Source organism: Lolium perenne, chromosome 7, assembly GCF_019359855.2.
Source record: "Lolium perenne isolate Kyuss_39 chromosome 7, Kyuss_2.0, whole genome shotgun sequence".
NCBI lineage: Eukaryota > Viridiplantae > Streptophyta > Magnoliopsida > Poales > Poaceae > Lolium > Lolium perenne.
The window spans coordinates 294,603,376-294,617,089 of record NC_067250.2 but is presented as its reverse complement, the minus strand read 5'-3'; the positions used below and the strand labels follow the sequence as shown (position 1 = coordinate 294,617,089).

The 13,714-nt window shown below is 46.2% G+C and overlaps 1 pseudogene; it reads right to left on the bottom strand.

Annotated features, from left to right (window-relative positions):
• Nucleotides 1-5,021: 5,021 nt before the first annotated feature.
• LOC127312185 (protein argonaute 1B-like) lies at nt 5,022-12,112 on the bottom strand (annotated as a pseudogene).
• Nucleotides 12,113-13,714: the final 1,602 nt, after the last annotated feature.

Below are 13,714 nucleotides of genomic sequence, written 5' to 3'. Positions count from 1 at the left end.
AGGCACCTGCAGGCGAGCGCGGCGGGGCGGAGCCGTCGACCACCATTCCCATACCGCCGCTCACCGCCGTGCCCCCTACCGCCTTCCGCCGCCGTTCCTCCTAGTGCCGCCATTCTTGTCCTGCCCGCCATCTAGGGTTAGGCCAGGGAGTAGGAATGGGAGGTCGGGGAAGAGGGAGGCCAGGGAGGGGAGGGCATGGAGGAGGGAGGAGACGAGCCAGGGAAGGGAGGCTGTACTAGCGCCGGCTGCTGCAGCTCACGGCGGCGGCCCGAGCTCGCTCGATTTCTATCGAGGACGAAGAGGTATGCGACGCGAGCTGTGGAGATTCCGAGCGTTTCCGAGGTGCTGACCTCGGAAAGATTTGGGACAAGCGTTACACGCGCGGGCGGGGGCTCCGAATTGAGCCCAGTTTCCACGCCCCAATTCTAAGTGCAATCCAAACAGCTGAATTTGCCGATTTGGCCCCAATTCCAATTCCGAGCCCAGTTTCAGCGCAACCAAACACAGCATGGAGAATATTATTTACAAGGGATTTTTACATAGGTTTGGAAACAAGGCTGAGCAAAAGAGCAGGCACTTGTACCCGCAAAAAAAAAAGAGCAGGCACTTGATCTGAAAACCGCACATATAGCGCATCTTGTTCTTGCTACATTCACAGTTGGTAATCAAAGTCAGAGAAAGGCATCACTCAGCATCTTTTTCCAGAGCCCCATCTTCTGCCTTCAGCTCGGTTTCTCGCTTCACAGTCACCATCTTCTCCTGAAAATCAACGGGCAACAAATCCTGATTGGATCGACACACTAGGCAGAGCGTATGTACAGTTTTTCAGGAAAAAAGAAAGTACTACGGAGTACATGTTTTCGCTCATCGGTTTATCGTAATGTCATGCAATCACGCATGACCTACCTCCGTAAGCTGTGAGCTGCACCCAGAGTCAGAAGAAGAGCCCTCTTCCACCAGCGAAGGACTGTCATCTCCTACTGTCATCTGACTTGAGCCAATGTGCTGCAGCAGCATCAACTGATCATCATTCAGGACCCACTTCACGACGCAGCCCAAGCTCCGGTGGTTGATGGCAACTTCAAAGGCGTGGGTCGAGCTGATAAGATCCGAGATCGCATCTGGAAGGATACGCCTGTTCTCATCGGTGATCTCATCGACGAGGTCCTCTGCCGCGACCCTGATCAGTCCCTCCACATCCTCGTCAAAGATCATCAGGTTCATTGTGCCGGTGGCATCTTCCACCACCGCATCCAGCTTGTACCTTGTGTGTCGAAAACAGCAGCATGTAAAACTAGTTAGCATCTGATCGATGTCTAAACAATGAGGCAGTGGCAATACGAGTCTTAAAGGTTCTTACAACCAAACCGGCCTCTTCCTCTTCTTGTTAACTGAAGCACATTGGCTGCACCAGACCTCGCTTCCGTTCTGGCTGATCCACCGTTTGCAGTCGAAGCATCCACGATAGCACCAGCCATTGGTGCAGTCTATCTTCACCAGGGAAACTTTGCACAAAAACCTAGCATTCTCCTGCAACAGAGCCCAAAAACAAAATTAGACTGACAAATGAGCAGAACCCGTCCTTAAGGTTTGTGTGCGACCGATGAGAGAACCATAGGAGCACCGGCTTACCGGTAGCTCGAACGGGTCGAAGCTTTCCAGCTGTTTGATTGTTCTCCAACTACTCCGTAGCTCCTGAGTTCGCTTCGAGATACTTCGAGACTCCTCGGCTGGAGCTGCAGGGCTTTCTTGCTGAGACTGGTGCACTATGGGGAATTTTGGGTGTTGCAAACTGCACACAAACAAATAAGTCATAGTTATCCTACGACTAAGGTGGATTATCAATAATCAATTTAAAGGATGAACCGTAGAGGCCACTCACTTCACGCGGAATCCTTGTACTTCTGGTATTTCCAAATCTAGGAAGTACTTTGAAGATGATAAAGAGCAAACGGGTGTGCGGTGCTTGGTAAGCACCGACCTGGTCAGTGTATAGAATTCGCCGGCGGATACCGCGCGCCGCGCGCCCACGCGGGCGTGGTATGGGGCAGCCTGGTCGGCCCAGTTAGTGTCATTTTCTGTTTTCTGTTTTATTTTTGTTTTTTGTTTCTGTTTTTTCTTTTCTATTTCTTTTTTTCTTTTTTCGTTCTTAAGATTTAATTTTAAATTTAAATATATTTTAAATGCAAAATGTTCTATGTCAAATATTCGAAAAAAATCAAATTCGAAAATCGCTCAATTATGAATTTTAACAAATTCGAAAATTGTTCAAGTATAAAGATTGTTGAAATGCAAAAATTGTTCAAGTATAAAAATTGTTCAAATACGAAAATTGTTTAAATTCAATATTTTCTCAAATTCGAAATTGTTCAAATACAAAAATTGTGTTTAAATTTGAAAGTTATTCAAATTTTAAAAATGTTCAAATTCTGAAATTGTTCGTATATAAAAAATAATAATTTTTTAAAAATATATTTTTTAAAGAAAAGAAACAACAAAAAAGAAAAAACACTGCACATTTTTTGAATCATTTGCGCCGGACGCCCAGGATCGAGAGTCGCAACTGCCGATCGATTTAGGGGGATATTCAAAAGCGAGGCGTATCGGGCTCCACGCTATTTAACCTCCCCCTCCGGCTAACTCACCCATCACCACCACACCATCTACGCCGCAGCAGCACGAGCATATCCATCCTCCCGTGCTCCATTCCCTTTTCCTTCCACCTGAGAGAGATGGCGACAGAGGTGTCTACCCCGAGGTCGAGGCTCCTGAGGTGGAGTCGCCGGGATCCGACTCCTCTGAGGTTGTGGATATGAAGGCCGTCAAGCCGGCCAAGAAGCACCCGCGGTACGCCAAGGTATGAAGGCGATTCATTCCCTCGTACGTGGTGCTCCCATCAGTCTGCCTTTCGGCTGTCTATCGTGCTGGATCCGAAATTGTAACTTGTTGTTGATTTGCAGATGATCACGGAGGCGATCGCTTATAGATGTCTCAAGGAAAGTAAACGCGTCTCGAGCTTTGTGGCGATCCGCAATTACCTCGAGGACAAGTACAAGTACGAAGACGGCTATAAGCTGTCTCGCAAATTCCCGGCGCTGCTCATTGAAAGGCTCAATCAGCTCACCGACGACGGCAAGCTGATTGAAGGCTCATCAGCTCACCGAAGGCTCAATCAACTCACCGAATGCTCAATCAGCTCACCGACGACGGCAAGCTGATTAAGCCTTTCACTGAGCAGCGTCGGTAATTTGCGAGACAGCTTATAGCCGTCTTCATATTTGTACTTATCCTCGAGGTAATTGCGAATCGACACAAAGCTCGAGACGTGTTTCCTCTCCTTGAGACATCTATAAGCGATTGTCTCCGTGATCATCTGCAAATGAACAGCAAGTTACAATTTCGGATCCAGCATAACAGACAACCGAAAGGCAGACTGATGGGAGCACCACGTGCGAGGGAATAAATCGCCTTCATACCTTGGCGTAGCGCGGGTGTTTCTTGGCCGGCTTAACGGCCTTCATATCCACAACCTCAGAGGAGCCGGATCCCGGCGACTCCACCTCGGGAGCCTCGACCTCGGGGATAGACACCTCTGTCGCCATCTCTCTCAGATGGAAGGAAAAGGGAATGAAGCACGCGAGAATGGATATGCTCGTGCTGCTGCGGCGTAGGTGGTGTGGTGGTGATGGGTGAGTTAGCCGGAGGGGGAGATTAAATAGTGCGGAGCCCGATACGCCTCGCTTTTGAATATCCCCCTAAACCCTAAACCGATCAGGAGTTGCGACTCTCCATCCTGGGCGTCCGACGCAAATTGTTTCGCTCGGGGAGCTAGCAACCTGCGGGCACGGGGTGTGCGGCATCCTACTGCTGCCGACCTAGTCGGTGGCGAGGAGCCCCTCGCACCAGGGCCTGCATGTGTACTGCAAGTGCAATGATGTTCGAACTGCCTGGTTTGATTTTTTTTTACTTCCTCCCTAAAAAAAAACAGCAACTGCCTTCCATATTTGGTTGGAACTAGTTAGCATGCACGTGCAACACACGAGTCTGCAACAATGTTTTTAATATATGTTTAGCGACAGAATTATTTGACAACATCACATAAAATTGCAATTGTTACAAATAATTAACGATTGTTATATGGACCCGTCTAAGAAGTATAAACCAGCCATTCTCTGAGAATGTAGAGAATAGTATTTTGGAACATGGGAATGGGAGTATATGCTCACTTTATTTTGAAATGCATGTTACTTATATTTAAAAATATCAAGAAAATGAAAAGAAAAACTCGCACGTGCTACAAACTCATAAAGTTGTTTCATGAAAATCGGCTTGTCATGTGGTGGATGAAAAAAATAAAATTCAATGCTAAAAATAAGGCTTTTCAGTAAATTTTCTCTTTTTTTACATAGACCACACAAATATTGGTCCCTCGTGAAGCCTGACGAATGCACGTAGATTGTGAAGATGTGCATGTAGAACTTTATGTCAAAATTTTCAATATTTTTAAATATAATTTTTTAGTAGAGGCCATATGCACCCGTGAGCCGAATTCAATTCCCGCCATTGTTCGACATGCTCAAGTCTCAAACACTGACATGCTCTTGTTAGATCGACAAGATAAACAATTAAAGAACACATCATACGACTTAGTTCAAAATTTAATTAATAAGAAGAAAACAAAGGAACTTACGGTTTGGGTAGATATAACTCACCGCAAAGCTTACTCGGTATTTACGATGATAACCATTTCAAGATTCAAATATGTTGTGTGCGCATGTGTATAATTGAAAAACATTGCACAAACTTTATAATTTGAAAGATAAAAAATAAATGTTGAAGTTGTAACAAATATGTTTATAGGTTAAGTTGGAGTCAAATTGTGTGGGTAGGTTACGTGCTAGAGTTGAACTCGTAAAGGCACCTGGGTAGTCAAAATAGACTAGACGAAAGCTAGGTTAGAAACAAGATTAATTTTCGGGGATGGTCCAGTGCGCCGTGACAGGGCGCTGGACCAGCGTGCCATTTATAGATCTGGCGTATTTCTATACCTTGACAGGCTTGTCATCGGCGGTACTATGATAGTATCTAGGGAAGAGCACACGTAAAGCATGCCCCTGCAGATGTAGGCGTTTATCCCTGAACTGCATTGCCTAACAACATGTCCCATCTACCTTTTGCAATAATCTCTTATTATGCTAGCAAGTGGTATCAAAGCTACGGTTACAAATTGGCTTCATGTTGGAATGATCTAGAGGTGACGGTGGTTCTGGTGGGTTGCGGGCTTCTATCAGAGTGGAGGCCGTAGCGAGCAAGGTTCCTTACACTCAGCGTGAGGGCCGAGCGAAGCGGAGGCCTGTTATTTTCCGAGAGGGGCATTTTTTGGTCATAGCTATAACCACTAAATCATCCAATGTATCGGAAAATCCTTCATTTTAAATTAACTGCTTAATGATTTCTATAATGGTAATTTAGATATTCAATATTTTAACTATAAGATTCCTGGACAAGGCATCCACAAGTACAGTATTCCTTCCACCCACCTTAAAAGTAGGTAACTTATAACAATCGAGGTCTATACTAAAGATGGAATTGATGAAGCTCGGTGAAATACCTTAACATTTATTTTAAGAGCAACATTTGCAAGATACTGCTTGCTCATCTTAAAAACATGTTTCGTCAGGCAACATTGAGATACCAATCCAAGATCAGTCTCGCAAATCCTTTTGAGATCCCCTGGGATGAAAATAATGATAAGCAAAAGTATCCTCTGGACAATCTTCAAATGTTCTTTGGAAGAGATCATACCATAAAGAGAACCATTATTGTCTGGCAGTACAATTAGCAGGTCAAGTTCTCTGCCCTGAGGTCTAAGTATGTTCATGGCATCTTGATAACGAGCCTTTAGTGCTCTTTCTACATCTTCAGGTCTCGCATTATGTGGGGGCAGCACAGGTTCAGGTGCAAAATCCTAAGACAGTGAAAATATGAAAACCAGAGTACAATACAATATAACCAAAGTGATGCAGCTATATTATGAGAAACTAGTTGGATGACTGAACCATACCATTCCAGATACTTGGCACATTAAAGCAAGCTCATGACAGAAATTCCTGGCAGCATTATCTTGCACATTCCGAGAGAAGTTAATACATGCCCAGTTGTGGACTCTACCACACCACCATTCACCATTTTCTACACACCAAAATGAACACACATGAGAACTATGTAAAACACAACATCACAAAAGGTTGAAAAGAGAGCAAAACTAAGGGCCACAACAAGTAGAAAACAGATGCAATTCCGGCTTGAAGAAATGCTAATGGCAGAGGGACATCAAAACAAATAATATAGCTTTTGAGTTAAACCATGCAGACTCTCTTAAAAATGTTCCCATATGAAACTAGACAGTCCTCTGGAAATGTGATAGATGGAATGAGCATAATAACATCATGATACATAGCAGCAACAAAACTTCCAAGGATGTATTTAACAAAGTTGCACAGTGCAAATAAACAGAGAATCTTGCTAGTTGCTACTGTATTGCTAATGCAATGAACAGAAAACAGCATAGCATATATTCACCTCCGGTGATAACTGTTTCCTAGTTGACTGGTTAGTTTAACTTTTTTCTAGTTTTTCGTAAAACAGTATTTTCATATTAATCATACAGTACAATTCTCTACTTCAGCTTCATGTATGGAAATAGGCAGCTGAAGGCTTTCACAGGACGAATGGAAATATTTTGTATTCCCAGGACATTTTAACAAGGTGTACCTTATTCATCATATTCCATTGGCCGACCCTGGGTAAGACATCCTTCTCTCTGCCACTATCATGGTACTTAAGCTAATGCAAAAAAAAATGTAGTCAGTTGCTATGCAGAACATATGCACAATATGGGAAATCAGCTGTTGTGTAATCGCAACTGAAAAGACGTACCCTTGGAGGAGGCAGAACACGAGCATCAACCGATGCAAGTCGCTCATCAATTTTTATGCCGAACTCCTGTGCATAAGGATCTTCATAGTATGCATTGTGATGCACCGTCTGGTAAAATAGGAAAGAAAAAGATTAAAAAGTTCCTGCTTAAATGTATAAAGCTGGTGCAGACAGATAACAGCGCATTGCTGATAGGGTGTAATAATCGATACAAACAAGATAGTAAGTCTCCCCTGAATTATGGTTTTGAACTTAACAAAAACCTCATCAAGCAGCTAACAACATGTTTATGCAGGAATTCCAAAAGATCATTAACATTATAGATGCTCTAATTGCAATAGGGCAAATTAAATACATCAAAGTGGAATAACTTTGTCAACATAGAAGACCAAAGAAAGCACAAAATAGGAAGAAAATCACATGCAGGTGCAGTATGTCAGTAGGCAATTTCGCAACAACACAGCTATAACAACTTGCGCCAGAATTATATAATGAACATTTACCTGCAAGATGTCCTTCTCACGCTCTTGAGGGCGCTGGCAAGTCACTTTCAGGAGAGCAGTTATCTGTTTCTCATTCAGTCTTTTGGAGTAACGTTGACCTTCAACAATCTTACAGACCTGATATTTCAAAGTGATAAACTAATTGAACAACTCGTGGAAAGATGCTGAAGCTGGATATAGCATCCAGGATACACATGTACAGGTAAATATACAATGTTTAAAACAGATACAAGCAAGATTGTTTAAGATAGTAACCTCCATAGGAAGATAATTCGGCCTTTGCTGATTGCCCACTTGCAAGCAAGGTAGAGTTGTGTGCTGAATATTAAAACCATATGTCTCCAGGAAGTATTGCACCACAGTCTTTACAGTACCACGATCGTCAACAGGGAATCTACGCCAGAAAACAAACAAGAAATCAATCGCCCACGAATCTGCAAGAGCATAAACTGTGTGTAAAGCAAGGGAAAGAAGTACATACGATAGCTCTCGTGTTGTTTGTGAAGTAAGTCCAGATATACGGTATTTCCTACGCATGTTTCCTCGATGTGTAACCTCAACCTTTATACCTCGTAGGGCTTTCTTGATCTGCAGAAGGGGAAATAGTTATGGTAACTCAGCCTAAAACCAGTCTCTGAACAACAGCAAGACCTGTAATGAATCAAACCTTCACACGATCTGAATCAGATAGGGGTCTAACTGAGATATCTCTGCAAAGAAGCTGAGCAACAAACTCAATCACAGGGAGAGGCTCGATAAATGCAGTCAAAGACATATCTGCAAAAATAAACAGCGTATAAATCATTATGTCAGCAAGACCGATGGACAATCCATGACCTCCACTAAGATGCTCTGTAAAGTGGAATATTATGTATTATTACTACAGATCATTCAGGCCACCAACCACCCACATTCATCAGAACTAACAAGACAACAAATGAACGATGATGCATGATACACAAAGAAAAACAATAGAGGGGTGGCATCTAACCAATATTCAGTGAAAGCCCCATCTGCGTAGGTCTTATACTTTGGTAAAATCCTCGCCAACTTTCCAAACCATCACCAAGTTTCTGACATCTCCCTAAGTTGGGAGAATAAAATGATCGGCCAACTGGAGAGTACCTAGAGAAGAAAACCATATAAATTATAACACATGCCACAGGTAAAACAATAAAACAAGGCATGGTTAGGAGGCCTAAGAGATACCTGGCAGTAGGCAATTCACGTAGCACAATGTCAAGCACCTGAAGAGCTTCTTGAGGTGCATCTGGTTGCCGCCTGGCTAGAAACATAGCCAATGGTGGAGATCAGCACGAGCAGCAAATTTGATCACCACCCTGAATTGTCTCTCACGCCTTAAAACAAAAGGTGGAGATCAGCACAGAACTATTAACACATTAAGTAGAAATATAATAGTAGCAGTATACCTTGGCGCAACTTGTCCACTACCATGGCTTTCTTCTTCGTCTTGCAAAGTTATTTCAAATGTCCTTGAAGGGAAAGGCAATGGTCCAGCCGTATAAAGGCTCTTCCTTCCATCATAGGCAGGTAGACGTCCATCCAACTGAGAAATACCTATAAAGCTTAACAAGTTCTGCCATAACAGCACGATTGACACCACGTGATGTAACCTCTGGTGTTATGGACACCTGATGAAACAAGATCAATGATCAGAAAAGACAAAATAAGAACTGCAGCAAGGAAATAAAACAGCATGTCAATGGGCATACATCGTATTGGTGAAGGTCTTTATCAGGTAGCTCGGCAAAGAAATGGTTTGCCTTCACAACGCACCTATCCCCAGAGGTACCCTTTCCAGGGCGCAATGGGAGGAATCTAACTGACTTGCTTGATGCTGGCGCCATTTGACTGGTTTGGCTGGTCGAACTTTGATGCACTATGGCAAGTTTCAGGAATTGTTGCTGGACTTGTCCACTGCTCACCTCTGCCACATGCTGAGAGGATGAGCCAGCTCCCGATGCGGATGGTGAAACCATCGGGGCTTGATGTTGGACATATGGGGCTTGGTGCAGCTCGGGAACTGTTCTTGGTGGACCTGTAGGGGCACTGCGTCCAACACTACCTCCCCTATGCCCGCCATGGTATGGCTGTGGGGCTCCACCACCTCTGGGTCGTGGACCACCGCGTCCCTGATAGTCACGCGGTTGATATTCAGGTGGACCACCACCTGGATGACCACGCCCCTGATAATCACGCGGTTAATATTCAGGTGGACCACCACCTGCATGTCCACGCCCCTGAAAGTCACGCTGTTGATATTCAGGTGGGCCACCACCTGGATGGTGTGGAGCTGGCCCTCCATGGCCCTGGTAATGTCCACCGCGGCCCTGGTGTTGCGCACCACCACGGCCACCTGTTGAGGTGCAAAACCACGCCCTCCACCATGCTGTTGAGGTCCCCTGTCAGCTCGCTGTGAGGATCCCTGCCCAGAAGCTCCCGAAGGCTCCCCAGAACTCTCTCAGGGCTGCCAGGACCAGTTCTTTTCTTCCTAACCATGATGCTTGCTGCCAAGACAAGAATATACACTATCAAGACACATAGCAATTATAACTTTCTTGCAGAAAAAGAGAATATCAGAATCAAGAATAAACATGACAAGAAAAATAAATGGGTGCATTTTCTCAATATAGGATTCAAAAGGCAGTGCATATACAGCATTACATAATCTAAACATCGACAATATCTGCAATTTGCCCATGTTCTAAATCTTCTAATATATACTTATACCTCGTACAAGAACAGCTTATCAAACAAGACACAATATAATCAACTGAAATTTTATGACGAAATAAGAAAATGGATGCAGGGCGATGCACAAGAGGATGTGTAACATATTACAACCATCTGCAAAGATGACAGTAACAACTTTCTGAAAAATGACAGCAATGGTTGCAGATGATAAGGAAAATTATTTGATATAATGTAATAGATATAGAAGATAAGCTTTTAACAAATTGCAAATGCCCAGTGTCAACTGATTAGATTATTCCAATGTAGGGTTAAGCGAGCACAAAAACCCAAACACACGAGTATCAGGAAACAGAATATGCTATATCCACAAAAATGAAAAGGAGTAAGTTGGCAAAACATAGTAAAGAATCTACCCATCACTCCATCAGTGTAAAAAAATCAGACAGTAAATTAGCAATCACAATATAAACGGATTTAAAATGTGATCCTTTGCGGTGAAGGACTGAAGGGTAGGATGATATCCTTGCTGTAGCTGGCTAACACAGAAGCTATGCAGATATGGTCTTTTTTGCTATGATAATTATTGTAGGCTGCTGGTTGATGAAGAGGAAGGCCCTGACCACTGTATGCAATGGACCAGGTTTCCCTGTCCCCAGCCTTCTGTTGTATTGCATATTTACATACTTCCTCCATCCTAAAATAAGCTGCTCAAGTTTGTCTAGATACCGTTGTATCTAGATACATTTTTAGTGTATAGATACATCCGCAGCTAGACAAAGTTGGGCAGCTTTTTTTGAGACGGAAGGAGTACTAGTATTAGAATATTAGTGAATATATATTGTGGTATTTTATGGTCGACTCTAGTCTCCATGAGTCATGAATAGTCTATGAGTCGCTACCCATGATTGACTCATCGACGCGTAATCCTTGGCATAACCAGTTAAGTAAGACACTGCGCATACAGAAAACTATGAAAACATATGCAAGAGAAGAACATCCAAGTAAACGCTGCCTCGTTGTTTCCCTATTTTGTTTAGAGTGACTGGATGGAAGATCCAGTAGGCCAGTACTTGTTTTACCACTAAAACGAGGGCAGAACTCAAGCAGTGATGGTCCATGATAAGCAAAATGTATTACCATAGCATTCAAGCCTTTTGGTAAAAAAAAAAAACAAATCAAAAATATTAACAACCATTTTCCCTTGTTTACTGACACGTTGTTTCACCCATCTGCAACTGATGTCCTCGAACAAATAGACACGTTCAATCGTGGCCGCTTAAGCAGGCGCTTAACTAGGGGAAATAGCAGGGATTAATCCTAGCGTATCCCGAAACAGTCCAAAGCTGCAACGCAGGTCCACACGGTGTGAGGCGCTTGTTACTTGAACTGAATCATTCCGATTATTATGCCATAGGCTAAATCCTAACGAAGCGTCCGGCTCATTGTTTTGCATCGATGCCCTGTACGAAGCTTGGGCGTTAAGGTTTGGAGCAGTAGATGGAGCAGACGTAACAGTCGTGGCGGAAAAATAGATTGGAACCGTGAGAGAAGAATGCGGTGCTGCTGGCGTTACGCAGCTAGCGGAAACGGAGGAGGACGATCGCGCGAGCACGAGCACGAGCACCAGTAAAAGCGAAAAAATGGGCAGAGGACGATGAGCGCTGATACGAAATAGATCCGCCGGAACACGGCGCCGAACCCCCGCCGGCACGCGCACCGATATTCGCGCGCAGACGGAGCAGGGGACGGCGCAGGGGAAGTAGAGGCGCGGGACGGGTAGAGGAGCAGATGTGGAGGGCGGGGTGAGTACCTGGGTCACGCCCGGTGAACTGCAGCGGCGGCGGCGGCGAAACCCTAGGCGTCGGTAGTGCTGTCGCCTCCACCACGAACACAACCCCCTCGCACGGCTTTTTTGAGGAGAGGACGATGAGGGGGCGCCTCGCACGCGGGGATTAGTGGGGTTCTAAACCGACATCGAGATAAGATAAGTACTCCTACGTATAATAATAATACCTAAAATCTTGTTGGCGTGCGGCCGCCCAAACGACGCGCCGAGCGGGCGGTGTCGTGGCCACCTGATCCTTTTCAGGTGTCGTATTGTCCGGTGGGTGCACCTGGGTGAGTTTTTTTACTAACCGTTGCTCTCGTCATGGGTCCCACATGTCGGTGACTAGGTTGGTTGGTTTCGTCGTGAGAAAAATAACTACACCGCTGTTCGAATTTGGGGGATCGTGCCCACTTCTCCACTCCGCATCCCGCAGTTTCCCCTATCTCCTCTCTCGGCAGCGGCGGACCTCGCCGGCGATTGCGCGGCGATTTGGTGGTTGCCGGAGGCTGTAGGGGTCGGCGGGGTGGCGCTCCACAACGGGGGCGACTGGATCGGAGACGCCGACCTCGGGAGCTACTGCCGCGGCGAGGAGGCGGGTGGCGCTCCGCAACGGGGGCGACTGGATCTCAGCGGCGAGTCAATCAGCGCCGAGGACGTGTTCCGCCGCCGTGCATTTCCGTGTCGCGGTAATCACCTCCTCCTCCCCTGCAGCCTCTAACCGCATTTTTGGTAGTAGTTGGTGTCTACCCGCGGCGAGGTGGCGCGGAACTCTAGATTGAGGTCGACCGCGCCGAGGTGAGGTCGACCGCTGCGAGGTGGCGCGGCGAGGTGGCGCGGAGAGGGTGGGGGTGCTCGCCTCCCCGTTGATTTTTGCGATGACGGTGGGCGTGATGGCGATGACGGGCCTGGGCGAGCCGTTCCCGCGGGGGCTGCTGCGCTGCGCGGTCTGGACGACGGCGAGGATGTGGTGGGCCTTGAGGAGCTCGCTGGGGTCGGGGTGGGGACACTTGCGGACGCCGATGGCGTGGCGGCCGACGAAGACGGGGCCGTGGTGGACCTGGTGGTGCGCGAAGGCTTTCGGTCTCGGCGACTGTGGTGGTGGTGGTGACGGTGGTGGATGTGGTTGTGGTGGTGGTGATGGTGGCGGTGGCGTTGGAGCTGGCGAGCGTGAGCGGCGGGGTGACGAGCGAGACGAGGTGTGCGGCGGGGTTGAGTGGCGGGGTGGGGAGGAAGAGGAGGAAGACGACGAGGCGGGAGAAGCGGAAGCCCACGGTCATGGATGTGGCGCAGAAGAGCGTGTGCAGGATGAGCCAGGTGGTGGGCAGCGACGGCTTGGCCAGCTCCGGCGCGGAGTCTGGCGAGGCCGCCGACAGCGGGAGCTTCATGTCGCCGGGCGGCGAGATTTCCTCGTGGCTGCTTCGGCCGGCGCGTGTGAACTCTGAACCGCTCAGCTTGCGAAGTGATTGCAGGTTGGGTTTGGGTCAGGCGAGAGGGGTCGAGGGAGTTTTGAGGTTTTTTTCTGGATAAGTTGATGTTGTAGTTGCTTTTTTGTATTCCTGTTATTGCTAATCCAGGTGTGTTTGTTGCCTGTAGTGGTAGGAAACTTGCTTATGCACTGGTAGAAAACATGCTTATGCAGTTATGCAGTTTTGCAGTGGTAGAAAAATTGCTTATGTACTTGTTTTTTTGTTCCATTTTTGTTTTGTTGCTAATCCAGATCTGTTTGTTG